Genomic DNA, 19,787 nt, shown 5'->3' on the forward strand with positions numbered 1-19,787 from the left:
AATTCGTAACCTTACCAGAACAGGAACATTGAAAACTTAGCCACCCACCTGAAACAGAAAAAAAAAATAGTTGAAACACTGGTATCGATCTATTTCAATATAAGAATCATATCAAGATTTCATTAATTATTAAAAATCCCAAAAACGGAAAAAATCCATGCCGTCCCCTCTCCGGCAACGACTGAAACAAAAGAAAACTCCGGCTTCGTTCTACATTATTATCCAGATTCGAGAATATTAAAAGCCATAACAATTATCCGGCTCGAGGGACCAATAGTTGCTTTGTTCCGCGGTGTAGTCTACGGCGCGCCGGATCTGAATGAACGAAAATCGGGATATGGTTATGAGAAACCGGGCCGTGAGCGTGATTCAACTTGACAAAAAGAAAATGCCTTCGTAGATTATCCGGGAAGTTTATCAGGCTCAGTTATTTAGGCCCATTTGAAGGGATTCCTCCGCGGTTTCTCTTTGATTTTATGCAAGAGTTTCGAATAAACAAGTCGCGAATTTCAAGTATTTGGATGAGCAGAAGAAGCTCGAGTTTATTAGAGAGTTTTAAACAAATATTTTATAAGGGATATTTGATCAGAAACGAAGGACAATTCGTTTATCTTCGTCGATAGAGATGTAATATGTCACAATGAAAAGCATAAAGGAGTTTTAACACCAGTTTTCATTTGTTTACTTTAAAGCATCTACGATAATTTTTTCAAGATAAAGATTAAATTTTTGAGCTCAAAGTGAAAATGCCAAGCTATTTATACAAGTTGCAATGTTGCGAACCCACAAGAGTCTATATTCAGGCATTATTAAGAATTTAACCATACATGAGAACGGTTTTCAACGGACAAGAAACTTAATTTTACCTGTATGAATTAGATACCACTTCAGAAAGAATTGACTTCTCTATTTCGACACAATGCTTACTAAAATATCGTCACTGTTCATTCGAGAACAGGCCAATTCAAAAGTCCCTGGTGGGAGCACACTAATCAAACTGAATATCAGATTATGTTTGAACTCCTTATGAGTAAAAACAGAGTTATGTCAATTTTGCGACAAAAAAGTCGATAATTCTTTTAAGGGAAAAGATCGATTTTCTGTATTTTCTCGAACGTTAACGAGGGTTGAATAAAACCTTCTTCAAATAAGAAATAATGTGGAAGATATAATCAAGGGTTTTCGGTTTGAGACATCTGGATTTGAAATGAAAGCACCTCACAAATTCTTCTTTGTTGTTGCTTCAACTTCATCAGTTGTTCTCATTTCGTTTAAACAACGTGGCCTGTAATGAAGCGATTAATAACTGAACTCCAGGCTGCAACTTGATGAAAAGGAAACATTTCTCGTTAGTTACGACACTTGAGAGAATGTATTATTATTTCAGGTAATATTTTTTGCCTTCTCAGCTAAACGGGTTGTTTTTAATTTAGTTCATGAGAAAATTAATTATCCAGAGGAATGGAAGCAGCAGTTATTTTGAGGTAGAAGTGGAATTTCAAGTGAAATGGAGTTTGGTCATGACTATTGCCGTCAATAAGAAAAACATTGAAAAACCGTCTGAAAAGATACGCTTGGGTAAGTATTCGTTAACGTCGAAATTGGACATAATACACTGATCAACAATTGCTAGGGATCACTTATGAACTTCTCTTCATTTGTATTTTTCCAAGTTATCTCGTGAATATCTGTACATTTTATGTTCTCTAAGGAAAAAGTAAGATGTTTTGAGTTGATTATATCAAAGTCTTCCTCACTTCATCGGCTCTTGTTCACAAAATCGATTATTATCTGTAGGCTGTTACAGGTGGAGTGAAAAGCAATGTGGTATTTGTTATTAAATCTGTTTTTTTCTCTCGTTCAAACACATAAGGTGACAATAATTGAAGAAATGAGAACAATATCAGCTTATTAGTCATGCCGAGAAGACGTTTGGCTCCTGTGCAACTGGACCAAATCATACGGTGGATACAGGAAGGTTTGTCCCAGCGAGAAGTGTCCCGGCGGTTGAATGTTTCGCAAAGTGTCTTGAGTCGGGCTTGGAATAGGTTCATCCAAAACGACTCAGTAGCTTACGTTCATGGGGGAGGTCGGCAGCGCAGTACAACAGCTGCCCAAGATCGTCTTTTGATCCTCAATGCTAGGAGGAATCCCACTTACCCGGCGTCGCGGCTCAATAGATCACTGAGAGTTGCAACAGGAGTTCTAATTTCGAACCAGACTGTAAGACGACGACTACATGTTCGTGGTTTGAGAGCACGTAGGAGGGTACAACATCCCCGTTTGAATAGGGAATACTGGGTTCATCGACGGCAATGGGCTGAGGAGCACCGCAATTGGACACTTGAAGATTGGAGCCGATGTTTATTTACGGATGAGTCTAGATTTCGTTTGGTCAACTCCGATGGACGTATTCTTGCTTGGAGGAAAAGAGGTCGAAGGTATGCAGAACAGTTTATGGTACCCACAACAGCTTTTGGCGGAGGTTCTATATGTGTATGGGGAGGCATTTGTTTGAACCAACGCACAGAGTTGGTTGTTCTGCAGAACACCGCCATGACCAGCCAGAGATATCGCGATATGATTATTGAACCCATAATTGTTCCGTTTGCGGCTGCCGTGGGCGAGAATTTCATTTTAATTGACGATAATGCCCGTCCACACCGTAGTCGTCTGGTTAATGAAGCGCTAGAAACTCATGCTATTGATAGGATGGACTGGCCAGCTCGCTCTCCAGACATGAATTGCATCGAACATGTCTGGTCTGAGATTTCTAGACAATTGTCAACCTTAGAACAACCGATCAATAACCTGGAGGACCTTTCTAACATAGAATTTTGAGTGTTCCTAATAAAATCTTTTTTTCTCCAACTTTCCATTTTTTCATTCTTTTCTCAAGTGAACCATATTATCATCTGAAAATACTCTGATATCTGACTAAATTTATAATCTTGGAGCGAATATTTCAGAAATAAATTTAGAACAAGTAAGTGATGCCTATCAATTGTTGAGCAGTGTATTTCCATCAGGCTGAAATTCGTGAATCAAATCTGCTTCAATCCGACTCGAAGGACCAAAATGCCGTGGCCGTTTCAACTGAAAATTTGAAAATATTTTGAATTTTATCGCTTGTGGTTGCCGCCCAAACATCATTAAACTTGAAGAATAGAATATGCTCATTCAGAACTCATTCTAGGTAAATTGATCACTGAATATTACGTGATAATATCTTCAAAATGTAATGATTCCGGAGTTCCTTGTAATTCCAGTTCTATGCACGTTCCACTGAAGTCGGATCAAAATTATCAATAAGATACTTCGCAGAAATTATTCTCATTAATTGACGAAGATCGAGATCCCATAAAATGAATCCACTGAGGGTATATTTCAACGAACGTTAAGCCCCCTTCATGGTTGAATAAGCAATTGCTCTACAGAATAATATTCCTATTCAATTTGCACGTTCTCTTACAAGAAGGGTTTAATGCATTGTTCTATTCGTACCTCGTTTTGACGGAGAGTTCATTAGAAAATGGAAGGGACTAACTATTGCTTACGTAAGTCACCCTCCTGCATATTCTTTGGACAATTAGTAGGGTATGTGGTTAACTCATAGTAGAATATTTAGAGGACCTAATAGGGTCTAAGTGCCATGACTACCTTGGTAAAGCACAGTGCCTTATTCCAAATACGAAACAATAGAATTATTCAACGTCATCTTCCTAGAGGGCCTCACCCAATAAATTCTATATTCAACTCAAGATCCATGTTCGCAAAAAATTGCTCAAAACTAATTAATGTTTGACAATTACTTCAATCGATAGATAATATTTTTGATGCTGAAATTATATGAGCTAAAGGCAAGAAAATAGTATGAATATTTCTCTTCAACTATGAGCTGAGAGATTATAAAAAAAATTTTTTGACAATAAGTCAATGGTTGCCAGCAGAAAAAAAAAATTAAGGTTTATCGGAAAGTTTTTGAGATATAATTTTGCGTTGAAACCCTTCAGGGTACACGATTTTACACGTATTAGGTTGACTTTTTGCTTCCAAATATACCGAAGATGGAAAAAATGTTTGGTCTCCGATTTCGAAATTTTCACTTGCAAAATGAATTTTACACCAATCTTCAGACCAACTTTGATTTCGACAGTTCTTACCCTAATCTTCAGACCAACTTTGATTTCTATAGTTCTTACCCTAATTCAATGAAATCTGGTACAGGTATTCAGTTTGGGCCCTGAATGGTTCTATAAGAAATTCAACTTCAAGAATAGAGAATAAATAATAAATAAAGAGAACACGTTCAGCATGCGCAGACGTGAATTCTGGTATTTCTATATCTCGGGTTCTACTCGTTCGATCTAAAAGAAAATTGATGATTATAATTGGACTGGTTAGTAGGTTGTTTGATAAAAAATTCAGTTTGCTCTGGTATATATATTCGGGTTGGGACCTTGAAAATCCTACAATAATTTGAGCTTTTTTGAATATACAATGTGATTTGCGTATGTCTAAATTAAAATTTCTCAGGAGAACTAGTGTAACAAGATCGAGATAATGTACCTACTATAGACTGCTGAAGTTTTAACAGCGAAGGATGAGGAAGCAATTGACAGATTTTTTACAATCGATTATTTCATTCACTCGCATAAAACCCGAACATCCAAAATGTCTGTGTTACAATTTGATTCAAATGGTATGATGATCTGATGAATATTCAAAGATATTGAATTAAGTATCGACAATAAAGATCGGTTACGTGATGTGTGAAAAAGTAAGATGCTACTTAAAATTTCGAGAAGTATCGAATAACAACTACAAAAACCGACACAATTGAATTTCTCAATGAGTGTTGAGATTTTGAATGCCTAAATGACGTTATATTAATATATGATTGAAAGTTTATGTGTAATAGAAGGAAGTTACAAGAATTTATCTGACCTTGGGTATGCCTTCAAGGTTGATTATGTCAATTTGGATTCCTCCTTGTTCTCTTTATTCTCCGGAAAGAGTCATAAAGGTATAAAAAGGCGTTGCTCCAGGAAGTTTCCAGAGTGAATCTCTATAAATAGAATCCCACAAATCCTCAAGCAGGCACTTTGGAGAGGTTATATTTCTTCAGAGTGTCATCCTGAGTAAATCTCCCAGCCATCGTTATCCTCCAAGAGATACGCTTTGATATAAAGAAACCCTTTGCATATTTTATAGGCATATATTAAAGGAAATTACTGTCATGCTGAATTTTTTTTTGTAATATAGGTAGATCAGTTAAGATGAAATATTTCATTTCGTATACGGGGTGAGTCTTCAAGTAGTACATTCAATTTGACTGTATGAAACATGAAACTCCTCTCATGAAATGAAACACCTGTTGCATTTACCATTTTTTTCAGATTCAGCTCAGATAAAAAATATGAGATTGAATAGTTTCCTAATGGGCTAATTCAGTCCTGCGTTTGTATGTTTGCACCAGCAAGACAAAATAACACAGAACTCAATAATATTTAATAGAAGTAATGAATTATATATTCTTTATTTAGTTTAATATTGCTAGATTCACAAAATTAAGGTTAATTTTGGAGTAGATCACATTTCGCATAATGAGGATTTATTGTCCTATATCATGTGATATAAAAATCTATCATTTTGTGATCAAATTCCACTTTACAATTATTAATTCTTTATCAATCTAATGAAAAATCTTATTTTGCGTGTCTCTCGTAAGGAAGTAAATTATTGTGTCTTTGATTATACAAAAAAAGCGGGAAAACATTGCCTTAACTGTGTTCAGGGCATTCAGACGAATATACTTATCAAAAAATGGTCTGAAATGAATTTTTGTGAGTGAACATTTTGAAATCAGCGACTAAAAATTATTTTCATACGTGATAAGTTATAAGTGATCAGAATACTTCCACTACCTATATAGTAGGTAGACTCGGAAATGAACTCAAATGATTTTAATTGGTCTGATGATCCATTCCAATTCTTCTTCATACAGAAAGGCAATGATATTCGAAAAGGGCAAACAAATATAAACGAAAAAAGGTGAAATAGAAGAGAGATAACATCCCATCAATGGAGAATTTACTGACCAAAGGATTTAGAGGATTTACTACTGATATATCTTTCGAACAGAAAATATTCAGTAGTTTCGATTTTGCAGGATAATCCACTGTGTTTCTGACACGGTTTATCCTCTGATGAAAGTCGATGAGCTGAATTTTTACGAGCAGGTTCTAGCTAGGATACGCCGCATTATCATTTTATCCATGTGTGCCCAGTTTGCACATTTCGTGCTGAATAAAATTCCAATTGATAATCTGCACTGACGATGCATTTATATTCGAATTGAGTATTCAATTAGGTATTTCAATTCATAAACAAAACTAACAAACAACAATATTTTTTGGGTGAACTGGCGGAGGATAAGTATTATAATATTCATGTGGAATATCAGCAAAATATTTTTCCTAATATCGAAAATACAGTGAATAATAATTTCACAATTTTTTAGGAAATCACCCAGTATTACTGAAACTAATATTCTGGGGCTGTTTGAACTCCTAATCCCCATTAGTTTGAGGCCCTCTATCTCTTCTGAACCGTAGTCACTTACGACACCAGTCACCTGTATAATCGGAAGGGACCTTCTTCGAGCACTACAATTTATTTCAATGCCTGAATATTTTGTGTTCTTTTCATCAATTCAACGGAAAAATTATTGAAACGGACAAAATTTCAACGAAGTTTGTACTTTATTTTCTTTTTTTTATTGTTGCTTGATTCATCAGGAATGAAACAGTTCAGATTCTGGTCTCATTTACTTTTTTTTTTGTTATGATATATACAGCCTATACAGTGATGAATGAAAAAATATATCAAAAGTAAGATTTTATTCAGAAAATCCTGTTGAGTGATTCGTTGATAGACGAGATACACTGAACCAAAAGAATACATAAATTCCATGAGAGAGTTGATTGTATTGATGGATTCAGTTATCATTTTTCAACCAACGAACAGAAACATTAATACAATGAATATTGATGTTATATTGTTTTCAATTTCTATTAAACCAATGATATGTTTAGTATTACAATGTTCGGTTCATTATTCGATCGGTCGTACTTTGTATCAATAATGTATTACTGTTCATTGAAATTGTCCGATACAGTTAATGTAATATTTCATCAAAACGACGAACACTTAGCATTAATTTCAGATATTGATGAACAGGAATTCATCATATCAATGAATAGGGGTATACGTTAAAGAACTCAATTTCATTATATTGATGGAAAAGTACATCGGATCAATGAAATCAAGTTGATGATTGCAATTCTTTAATACAACGAACACAATTTTTTCATTCAAAGGTCTGTAATTTTCTGAAAATCAAGATATCAAATAAATAAGAAGAAGAAATGTTCGAAAAAGATGAGGTAACATATAAGTGTTGGCAAACATTCTGTCAACGATTCACTGACACTCCACAGGGTGTTCTGAATAAAAGTTTACTTTTCATTCTTTTTGTTCTCCCCTATATGTACCTATATAACAAAAACAAGGTAACTGAGGACGGTATTTGAACAGTTATGTTTCAAGTACAATTTAAAAAAAAATATATGCCAAAAGAGAAAATGAACTAGAAACTTCGTTGAAATTTTGCCCGTTTCCCTAATTTTGAGTGAATATTTTACACAGCGATTTTCAGAATGCACGAGAAAGCGAATTTAGCGGAGGAGTACCAAACAAGTAGCACCAAAATCATAGAAAATGTGAATGATGGATAATCATCACTTCAAGTTCCCCATTTACAATCTTTTACGTTCTTGTTGAAATGGGGATGGTGAAATCCAGCTTCCCTAAGACATAATTCAAGGAATTATTTATGGTGTCGCTTTCGCAAACGAGCTCAAAGGAAGAATCGACGAATCAGCTACCGAGCAGCATGTAGCACGTCCTGTGGATTACGATGTCGAGTAGGAGGCTGGGAAGCAAAGTCCACAAGATCCTCGGCTCTAGGTGGAATGACGAAGTCGTAAATACTTGTTGCTCATGATGGTGCTGGGAAACAGAGGCTCAGGGAAAAATATGTGCATGTATGTAACAGACTGCGGTCACCTAATCCGTGTGGCCATGGTCGAAGAGATTAGAACCCAAAGAAAGCAGAACCGCAAATGTTATGGAGGTGGACTTTGGATGGTCGAGAAACTCCACGAATGAAACATGGGTTGGTACGATAGGCTTGTCACTTTAAAGTGGAAAACGATGTAGGCCGTTCAGTATGAAGATTATAATTCCAAAGCGAGATTGCAAATGTAACGGTTTCTCTTCAATCGATTGATTCATACTGGCCTATAAATACCCGAAAGAAGTTTAAGGCCAAATGCAGTAGATCTAAGAATATTTTCAATTTACTACTTAGCATGTATGAAAAGTTGACGGTTACCTATAAGTTGAGACTCATTGGTTAATTGTATTATCGACTTGAGCTCATTGAAGCAATCGTTAATCGAAAGTTAAAGAAACCATCCAATTTCCATCTTCCATGGTCACCAGATATAGGTATTTCAAAGAAGACACATGCACATTATTAATGATATCAGGCCCAAAATATTCTTTGAGATGCCTCAAAATCTACATCTATTATTTCATCCTAATCTCCCTGAATACTTTCTAATCGATGGATTGGCGAAAGCTGTGTCATGCTGTGTATTCTTAACTCGAAAAATACCGATTCGATTGATTTTAAACATAGTACCTACATAGTTAGTTTAAAATAACGACGCTTAGGCCTATATTGAATTCTGTAAGGATTATTTCACTAGAGTATTAAAAATTCAAGGAAAGCACTGACTTTGCTTAAGGAGCTTTTGGAAGCTCGTTCATTGCTGGTGCGTTGGAAACTGAATATAGGTATACTTATATGACATGCGATTTATAAATTTATCGGGAAAATAAAAGTTAAAACTCTGATTGAATTTTGTCCAAAAATGAACTTGACTGTGACATTCGAGATCTGAATCTACCAACCTACCCAAGTTTCTAGGATGTTCCGTTCGAGAGTTACCGTGATTGCGGCCAGAAAGCCGGCAACTGTCACCGTCACGAAACGATAGAAAAGATGTAAAAAAAGATGTATTCATAAGATGTTTTTGAAGACAATTCTTAGGTTTTGTGCCAAAATTAGGGATTCACGGCTTGACTTGATATTCAAGCTGCTTGACTTGGGCTTGACTTGAAATCAACTCAAGTTCAAGTCAAGTAATAGTTTTTCAATGTTTTATGTACTTGATGAATAAATACTCAACTTGACATCAAAAACTACTACTCCACTTGAACTTGAGTTGATTTAAAGTCAAATCCAAGTCAAGAAGCTTGAATTTCATGTCGATCCGTGGATCCCTAAAAAATAACAAATAAATATCTTGTCTTTTTCGATGACTGAAATGAACGAGACCTCACTTCAACACTTCAAATCGAATTTTTAACAAATATAAACCACCAGGGATAACCACTACTTGGCTTTCCGCGTATCAATCAAACTTTGGTACTCATTCATTACCCCTCTGGCACTCCTGCGATGACCAAACTTTGTATACCTAGTGTACGAAGTTGTACATACACTTTCTTCTTCCTCTTTTAAAGCAAATAAGAAGAGGACAGCACTCTACGGCGGTAGATTATTTTTTCACAAAATTATTATTTTGCCTCTTTTGTAATAGTTGTTGGAAGGTTTCTTCACGAATATTTCAAAAATATGTTAGTGCATCAATTCTTTTGCGATAAATGAAAAGTTACTAGACATTTTTTTTTCATTCGCAAATTGAAAATATTTACTTTCTACAATGTAGATTTTGGTTTTAAGAAATTATGTGAAAACCCCTTGAAAATCGGTGATTCGTGAGAAACAATATCTCTAAATTCGTTTTGAAAAGAACAACCACGTGGTGGTGTTTCCTTTTAAGCGACTGAGTAACAATTGAAAATGATCCGAGCGATGTGTTTCTTTTATTTATTATGATTGAGAGAAATTTGCACAATTCAATTTCCATACTACCATCCATACAAAAAGGTTCTACATACTTTAAAGCCTCAAACCGAATAATTATACGAAAAAGTATACGGAATTGATTAAGAAATTCGATATTAGAAAATACTCCGACTGTTTTCGATATTTAGATTCCGTTTTTTCTGCAACAGATCTAGATATTAAATATCTCGTCACACAAAATTGCATTTCTTCTTCTTCTTCATCAGCCTGATGAAATTGCATTTACAATTCCAAATTTAATAGGGAACCTTTGCTCGATATTATCTCTCATTATAAAAATTGATAAAAATAACATTTGAACGAACTGTTAAAATGGATCTCTGTTCACAAACCGAATGGGAGATGGAGCTCCTCTTAAGTATATAGAGGAAATATTAAGCCTTACAAAGAATTCTGACAATCATATCAGATTTCAAAATGAAGACCGTATCAATACAAATATAAAATTTTTTGAAGGTGAAGATATGTGATGCATTTGTATCATTTTTCTGAATTCAATTTCCCATTCGTAATATTATACGTAGGTTCATTCAACTGAATAATTCAAAGGAACTATACAAAACAAAATTTAATATCTATATTTAAGACCCACCCAAACCCGTAGGGGCCAAGCCGCAAGATAAAACCTTTTTTTCTTCGTTTGTCTTTCCCCACGATTCTACTCCAACACACGCACATTACAGACCCGATACCAATTCATTATCACGTGAAAGCAGCGTGAATCAACAGCACGCTCCATTCCCAATGGTGCTCTATTACCTACATTGTTGCGTTTTAATTCAATGATTATTATGGGTATTAAAGTAATACACTGCAGAGTTGAGATAAAGAAAAGGCAAAGTCCATTTGTTGGTTCCGTCGATATTACATCACGCTTCTGGCAGTAGTAGGATGGTGATTCAAACGAAACGTGTATTGCATGCAACTGATAGCGTTAAAGGTGAACGAAAATAACGATAAATTTATGGAATACAATGACAGTTTCGTCACTTAAAAGTGACAATTAGTACTGTTGCGCCAGTTGGGAAGTACTTCGCGTTTTATTCTCTATGTGAAAAACCATTTTCATCTAATTCTGGGAATTTACACACTAGGAGATTTGCATAAATAAGTATTGAATTGTTTGGTAAAAATACGAGAGAATATAAGACATAAAAATATACAGGGTGTTTCCAAATTAAACGTGAATCTTAGAGGACGTATTAGTATGACCCATTTGCTGTCGTTTGAGCCATATTTAGTGATGATCAAAAATCAACAGTTTACGAGATTTTTGAGTTTTTTTGAATTTTGAACGATTTCTCATCTTAAATCATTTTTCGTCAATTATCTCTACGTTGTTCAAATTTGATCATAATTTTGGATTATTCTCGTAGCCAGCGGATAATCCGGATCTAACACCGTTAGAATAGAAAAAGCAGCGAGAAGACTGAAAGTAAATTTCAGGCGGAAAGTAACAACTGAAGAAATAAGAAAGAGGGCACGTGCTTGTATAAGAAATTGTGGAGGTCATTTCAAACATAATTTATGAATACAGTTTTTACTGAAATTTTGAGTTTGATTGTAAAAAAAAATATAAAATTCATTACTTTCTTTTCTCTGCTTATTTCTCTTTCCAATTAAAATCTGCTAAAACAAAACTAGACATGCATTCGAACGAAAACTTTTTTAGGGAATAAAGAAGGAATTTGGCAAGTTTTTGAAATAATTTTGTCATATATAAATTGTGGATTGAAAATTGCAGGAAAATTTATATCAGAAATTTACCATTCTTTTCTTCATATACCAACTTTTGAATCAAACAAATCATTATTCAACATCTAACACAGCAGCAAATTCATATAGAAATTTATTATTCTTTCCTTCATATTACAACTTTCAAATCATTTGTATTCAACATCTAACACATTATCGTTTTGCCTTTTTCATACACATCATATCTTTGTCTGATGAAAATGATTCCAATCAAACTTGGTAAACGTAGAAAAACTTGACAGAAAATGAAATAAGTTGAGAAATTCATTGAAAAACACAAGAACTCAAATATTTGAAGTATTCATACATTTTGGAAAAATATTAATTTGACATTTTCAAAACGTCTTATTGGGGATGTTATTTGGGAAAATAATGAAAGAAAATTCAATTTTGAACATATGAATTTTTTTGTTCGTGAAATAGGACACCATAACTGATTCTAGACGCCCTTAATTACCCCCTTATGGGGGGCACTGCGGAAAGGTATCTGAAAGAAACACTGCTGACAAGGCTAAAATTTAAGTAATATCATCACTCTAAAGTTCATGCCGTATTTCAGGAGTATAGTTCAATCAAAAATACTTAACTAGTTGAACAACAATGACTTTATTATAAATCATATATGAATAACTTTATGCAGGTCTGTGGTTCCCAAAAGCGCAAAAGCTCCTAATGCCAAGTTATTGCTTTTTGGATTTTTTTTGTAACTTTTCAACTTCGAACAAAAAATTATGAAAACAATCAAGGTGACCTAAAATTGTTTTGCAGAAAGTAAGGTGTGAAAATTGCAGAGAATATCTGAACTTATTGACGTGGACGGATATTATATTTGGTTTATGTTAGGTATACATTCCAAAACGTAAACTGTAAATTTCAATTGGAGATCAATGACGTTAGCACAGCAAATAAATTTTTTTTAATTCTCTCTTTTGCGCAATAAAAGAAACTTTCAAACCATAAGATAGGAATATTTTTTGGAATTTTTCAAATTGAAGTTCTATTTCTATATTTCCGATTTTTTTCATTGAATACACGCTCTAACAACTAGGTCATTAGCGTTTATGATACATTAAGTTAAAACATTATAATATTACAGTAAGATACTAACTAAATAATCATATTTTAAAATTGATGTCTCTGATGAATTTCAGGGTATTCTGCACGATTTGAAATTGTGTTGATATTGATTTCTTTGGCAAACATCCAATTTAAAATTGAGGAGCAATTAAGAGTTAGAAATGAATAAACGGAATCTTCAACCTGTAGGTAAGCATTTCAGGCACTTCGAATTTATATACGAAACAATTCCAGACTACTACGAGCAGAGATAAATCTTCTAAAATAAATCGTGTTATGGGTTTTCGTAATGGCCATCATGATAAAACGTTTCCATTCGCCATTATAGGAAGAAACTTAATGTCACTCTAACCCTCAGAACGGTTGATATATATATGAAAATGTTTCATAAAAAGCCATGCGAACGATAAAGGTGAAATAAACGAGTGCTTGCCGCACTAGTGTGGTAATCTCAGCGTAAATTGGAAATTCGTCGTTGAATTTCCCCCCCTGAGTGAGTCATTAGAAAATATGATAAAATGCGGCATCAGATGGCATACTTTCATTTTACTGTCACATCAGGATAATAGAATTACCACATTTCGTCGTTCTACGCCCATTACGAATGTGGGGGACTTGCGTTTTCCAGACATTCGTAATTTGTGCGAAGGGTTTGATCATCCCTCATTCTCAGGGGCGTACACGAGGTAACAAACCACTTGCAATGATGGGAGCTATACCAATTTTCAGTTGGCTTGCAGAGGGCCTTCTTTTCGATATTCTATGATTCTGGCGACGCTTTTATCATAAAATTTTGCACGAAGCTTGAAATTGTCATTTTAAATAGAAACCCAAAGATTAAATCTGTTGTCATGGTAACATTGGATACGCTATTCCTTTTCTGTAATAAGCATGAGACAGTAATTGAAAATCACTAAATTATTGTAATAATTTGATGAAACTTGAGTCGTGGAATACCAAACAGGAATTTATTCTTTATTAATTGCATGATGAATCATTATTTTCATAAAATAAAATTCGCCATGATATACTGAAAACCAATCAAAGCGCATGCCGTCATTCATTAGTAGAAAAGTAAACAAACATCTGGTTATGTTCTCTGACAGATCTATTATAGGTTATACGCTACGTCACTAGCAATGCTAGTGACACTTCCACGCGTTTTAGTGAGAATTTTAAATCTGAAAACTAAATTGTCATTTTTTCCTACTAAAACTTCACTAGCTGGAGAAAGATTGTATTCCTTTTGAATAATATTCGTTTCTAAACATTATAAGATTATTTTTAAAAATTGGTCATCATGCCTATTTATTCTGTCACACCTTGTAAAACGAAATCGTGCGAGAATATCTGAGATTCACATAGATTTCATGTTTATATTATATTTTGGTACCCGGAACTCCTCTGCCACAGATTTATCTATATTATCTGTCGAATTTGTGAAATAGAAAAACGTTCTGCCTACTCAAATTTTCAATGCAAACATCACTAAACAACTACTACTGAAATAGAGAAAATAACCAATATTCTTTTTGAATTTCTCATGGTTCTGTTTCGATGAATATCCTTAAAAAAAAATAAAAAACCTTGGCAATCTATGAAGAATCGCTTTTTTAGCTGCAAATCAGCGAAAGATCTATTTATATCTACATGTTTCCTGGTTCAAAAGTTACGCTAATATTTGTCTACTTTGAGCACCCTATAACTTGGAAACCAGCATCGACCAGAGTCTTCTGACTTAGAAGAAAACAGAAAAAAGGCGAGACAATTGCACCGGAGACTGTACCCGATGCTCAACCCTAAAAGTAAACTTTCCTTGAAAAACAAGGTGAAGATGAAAAAAATAGTGCTAATACCAAGCATTACGTATGCAGGAGTAACCTGGTATAATACGAAAGACAATAATAAGGATCAGTTTCAAAGTACGCTAAATACAATAATCAGAACAGCGGTTGGCGCCTCATGGTATATAACCAACCAACAAATCAGAGATGAACTAAAAATTTAAACAATTGAGGAAATAGTTAGCAAACAAAGAAAGAAGATAATAGAGACGCTGAAATAGCATGAGAATAAGGAATTAAGAAAGATACTACAAATCAAAATAAGAATGACAGATAAAAGGAAATACCTCTTTCAAAGGACCAAATAGAAGAAAAAAAGTGACATGCAGTAGGAACGAAAGTCTCCCGATCAGACAACAGTAGGAAGAGGAGAAATGAAAGTAGTGACTAAGGGAACAAAATTCCAGTCCTCAAGCAAAAAGAAGATCTGAGTTCGAAATTAACCGGTAACAACATACATTCAGGTGCCTGGTCCTTCGCAATTTTTTTCACATCGTAGATTTTGCGCATTTTCAAGACCATGAAAATTTCAGATTTATCGCCAAAAAAATTACGAATGCAACCAAATGAACATGTCGCGCCTATGTTTGGATGACCTATTTGGGATCCGATGGGACCGTGTTTAAAATTGAAAACACCCCTATCGCGAACGATTCTGCCGAGCGATTTCAATTTCCTGAAAAGCGTCGAGAAAATCCAGCCAGTTCGAACATGTCGATCAAGATCATCATATTTCCAATTTTTTCCTATAGGCAATCTAATCATGGGAACGAGGGAAGTGCCGACCCAATTAAAACTTGGGTAGGGGAAAGTATCCGAGGATATGCCAGTTATGCTTTCTAATTTATTTTTCACTCGGAAAATGTCGAAATGAGAATAATTTATTAGATTATTATGCCTCAGGGATATTCGAACGAAGGATAGGTTGTAATATATGATGATGGAGATGACTCATCGTCAGTTTTTTCAGGAGAGTTAGAAAATGAATAATAAGTAAAAAACATATCATTATTCATTCAGGTGTAAAAAAACGCAACAAGTTGATATTTCGTGAAATTTTTATTTTCATGGTTTTTTTATTTTTAGCTCAATTTTCAAAATTTCTTCAGTAAACTGTAGATGAAATCATTAATTTCAACTTGAATATTCAATATTTTGTGAAATGCTGGCTTATTAGTCGCTATACGGTGTAATCAGAAGTTTGTTGATAAACCCTAATTTTGAAACATCCTGATGTGGAATACTTTCGTGTAGTGAAAAACATTGAATATGTTTGTTGAGGTAAAAATAAAAGAAACTTCAAAGTTTACTTAATACAAAACTTGTTGGGTTTTTTACACCTGATTGTTGTTTCGTATCTGATTTGGAAGAGTTAAAGATGGATATTGTGGCCTTAACCGAAACTAAGAAGAAAGGATTCGGTACTTGAAGCCGTTGTTTCTACGTTGCATTCAGATAATTCATCGTTGTAAATCAAAATATCTAGTTGTGTATGGTAGAAAAAACTTGAAGTGTAGTTTTGGTATTCAAATTTTTTTTGTAATTAATTATAAAAGTTTTCTCATGTATGAATTAAAGAAATACTTCTATATGTTCAGTATTGACTTCGATTTGTTGGTTCATTATACATTATATAACCGGACGATTGGAAAATGTCCGATATCAAGGTTTATGTTCGCAGATTTCTCATTTGCAAAAAACTTTCATATAGAAATCCTGATTAACTCTCCATCCTTACATATGATTCATATTCATCGTATCAAAGTCTGTAGAATGACGTTCGTAATAATGAGCAATTTAATTCTCTTTGGAAAAAAATTGGTGAATACCATGGGTCTTTCAGAAGACCGATGTGATTCTTTTGAACTCGAGCAGTTTAATATGCTCCGCAGCCTTCATTAATTCATTGAGCTTTTTTGCAATTTTCAACTCCATAAATGGGGTGTTTTTCAATCCCAATAATATTGTGTGTGTGACATGTTCTTCTCAAAAGAAGATATATAACGTTCGATTTTTCGAAAATTCATCTGATTCCATTATTACGTGACTATTGCAACATTTTTTATTTAAGGTTTGAAAATAAAAAACGTGTCTTTCTATAGAAAGACATAAAAGAGAAAGAAGTCAATTTCTAAAAAATCGTTCGAAAACTGTTGTGATGATTGGTTTACTCGACTGTATAAGTGTATTATTTCGGATTTCCAAGGTAGATCCTACTTCATGGATTACAAAAAATTTGAATGAATAATATCTGGGATGGTTATTTCCCGAACCTTTATGTGATAATGTTTTATTGATATTAATTTAGTAATTGAAAGTTTGAAGTAGAAACCAATGGCATAAATCGCATTTTCAATTAATACTGATTATTGGGTTTTGATATATCATTCTTATCTTCTTTCGTTTCGTTGGAGAAGTAAAACACAAAGCCTTCCTAGGAAACTTCATAGTTACACATTCTAGAAGGTGTATAATCCAAAGATCGAATGAAATAAATCCATCCGCCGGTCTAGAGATTTTCTCGGAGTCATCGGCATGAAATTCGATACCCCGCATTGATTTTCCTAGCTCGAGAATATGATTTTGAAAGCAAAGAAGTAAGAATAAAATTTATATCTACGGAAAAAGTTTCTGATGTTTCAGGAAATTGTCAACATCTAATGAGAAAAAAAGTTCCTATAAACATATGTTCGAAAGTTCTTTCTCTTCGAATTACAGCCATCCGAAGACTTATTACATTTATTTAATATTATTTTTTTATTTTTATTATTATTATTTAATATTATTTTTTATCACATTTTCTGCGAATTGCTATAACACTTGAACGCTTCCATTAATTTTGATGGAGAAATTTAATCATAGGCGCAATTTTTCACGGCAAATCTAAGGCCTATAGTTACCTATAGTTTCTCTAAAAAAAAATTTTTTTTCCTAAAAAAATTATGGGTCAATGTATGAACTCCCGTTTACTATTTTTCTGACATCCGACAAAAATTTCGACCGTTTTTTCTGAAAATCCAAAAATTCACGTAAAAAATGTACGTTTTTTCGATAGGATGAGCCATTCTCTAGATATAGGCTCCGTTTTAAATTCACTAAAGAAATTAGAAAAAATCATCTTAGTAGGTATAATATAATGAATATTTATTATTATTTTTTCAGAAGCCTATATCTCGATAGCGATTCATCTCATTGAAAAAACACAAGAAACATCTTTCACGTAGAATTTATCGGATTTTTAGAAAAATCTATCGACATTTCTCGCAGATGTCGGAAAAAATAGTAAGCGGGAGTTTTATGCATTACCTCTCACTTTGTTCGAGAAAACGACCTGGGAAACTTTTTTTTGTGAAGAAAATATCATCAGCATATGATTTGCCGTGAAGAGTTGCGCCTATGACCAAATTTCCATTAAAATCAATCGAAGCGTTCGAACATTATCGCGGAAAATTTATGATTAAAATATAAGTCTTCGGATGGCTGTAATTTGAAAAGGAAGCATTTTCGTACATATGTTTGTCCGGGAAGTGCTCACTTCCCGGACGCTTTTTCTCTGAGAAAGTAGCATTTCCCGGCCTAGTCCGGAAAGTACGTACTTCCCGGACTAGGCCGGAAAAGAATCATAGAATCCATAGCAACCGAGATAACGGCTGACAGTTCATATGAAATTAGTTGTCAAAAATTTGCATGTTTTTTGATCGCAATCGCAATAAAATATGGAAAGCAGCAGCGATAGTGTTATTTTACATGGTTGCCGAAAAAATATTGTACGCAACACGCCCGAAAATGGTTTTTTTGGACTCACAGACTTCCAGGACTCGCTTACGCTCGTCCTGGAATTTTGTCTATTCGTCCAAAAAAACCCTATTTTCCGGACTTGTTACGTAAATTACTATTATGGGAACTTTTTTCCTTATTTTGATGAATAATATCAAGTTTTGACCCACAATTAAGAAACATCCCGTATAATTCACAAACCACCACGAGAGGTAATACACTCGGTAATACATAATTGATCAAAGCAGAACGATATGTTAACACTCCGATTAACTCTTCACGTTTCAAGCATAGATCGAAAAATTAAACAAACGAAACAGACAGTTGCAAATTAATTCATGTGTCCAATTGAAATACAGGTGTTAATCCATATCCCGTTCAGTTGTAGCTGTAATATCCATTTTCGCGCTGTTTGGACTACAATGCAGATTACAATTCATATACTGTTTCAGTAATAAGCCATCCTCGCGGCAAATTGCTTCCAAATTACTTTTGCCAATAAAAGCCGAGGTCTAGCTGAATGGCTTCCTCGCTTTGAAAACGGCCAACTCGCCATGCCCATTTTCCGGATAGAATGACCGAATACATTCGCAAACCCGGTTTCATAATGAATAGACGAATGTTAATTCAGACTGTCAGAATTCGGTTTCGGTCATTCTTCGGGATGATCCCAAAAGGTCCCAAGTGCAATATATAACATCCAGTTAATTGAAAACGACGAACAATAGTATAGGAGATTCGATATAATATTTCATATTCTAACTCTGATGACACTAAGTTATGAGGTGGTTTCGGAGGAAGTTAACATTTTTTCTCTAATTCTGTGGTTATTCCGTTCATTCTTCCACATCTTGTAGAACAAAATCGTGCGAGAATATATCAGAAACGCACAGTTTTCATGGTTATATTTTATTATTCTATGTTGGCACTCCGAACTTTCCGCCACGGCTTTATCTGTCAATTCATCAATTTGCCTTAAATAAATCAGTTCTGCCAAACAACATTTTTCAATGCAAAAAGCACTTTCTTATATTTATGGAAATATTTCATTAATTTCAATGAAAATGCAATGAATTAGAGAAAATAATGTATAATACTCGTACAGAAGGCTCATTCTACCACTCGTTCATTCCAAAACTCGCCACTTCGTGGCTCGTTTTTGAATTTTGAACTCGTGGAAGAATATCAATGCCTTCTGCACTTGTATTATAAATAACTATTTCAAATTCAAAAAGCTGTAAAGGCAGCATATATGGAATACTCAATTGTGA

The 19,787-nt window shown here is 34.1% G+C and overlaps 1 protein-coding gene across 1 annotated transcript in view; it reads right to left on the reverse strand.

Annotated features, from left to right (window-relative positions):
• Positions 1–19,787, reverse strand: part of LOC123671394 (E3 ubiquitin-protein ligase MYLIP) — a 165,573-nt gene that overhangs the window by 51,040 nt on the left and 94,746 nt on the right. The gene's annotated exons all lie outside the window — the stretch shown is intronic.

Source organism: Harmonia axyridis, chromosome 1 (assembly GCF_914767665.1).
Source record: "Harmonia axyridis chromosome 1, icHarAxyr1.1, whole genome shotgun sequence".
NCBI lineage: Eukaryota > Metazoa > Arthropoda > Insecta > Coleoptera > Coccinellidae > Harmonia > Harmonia axyridis.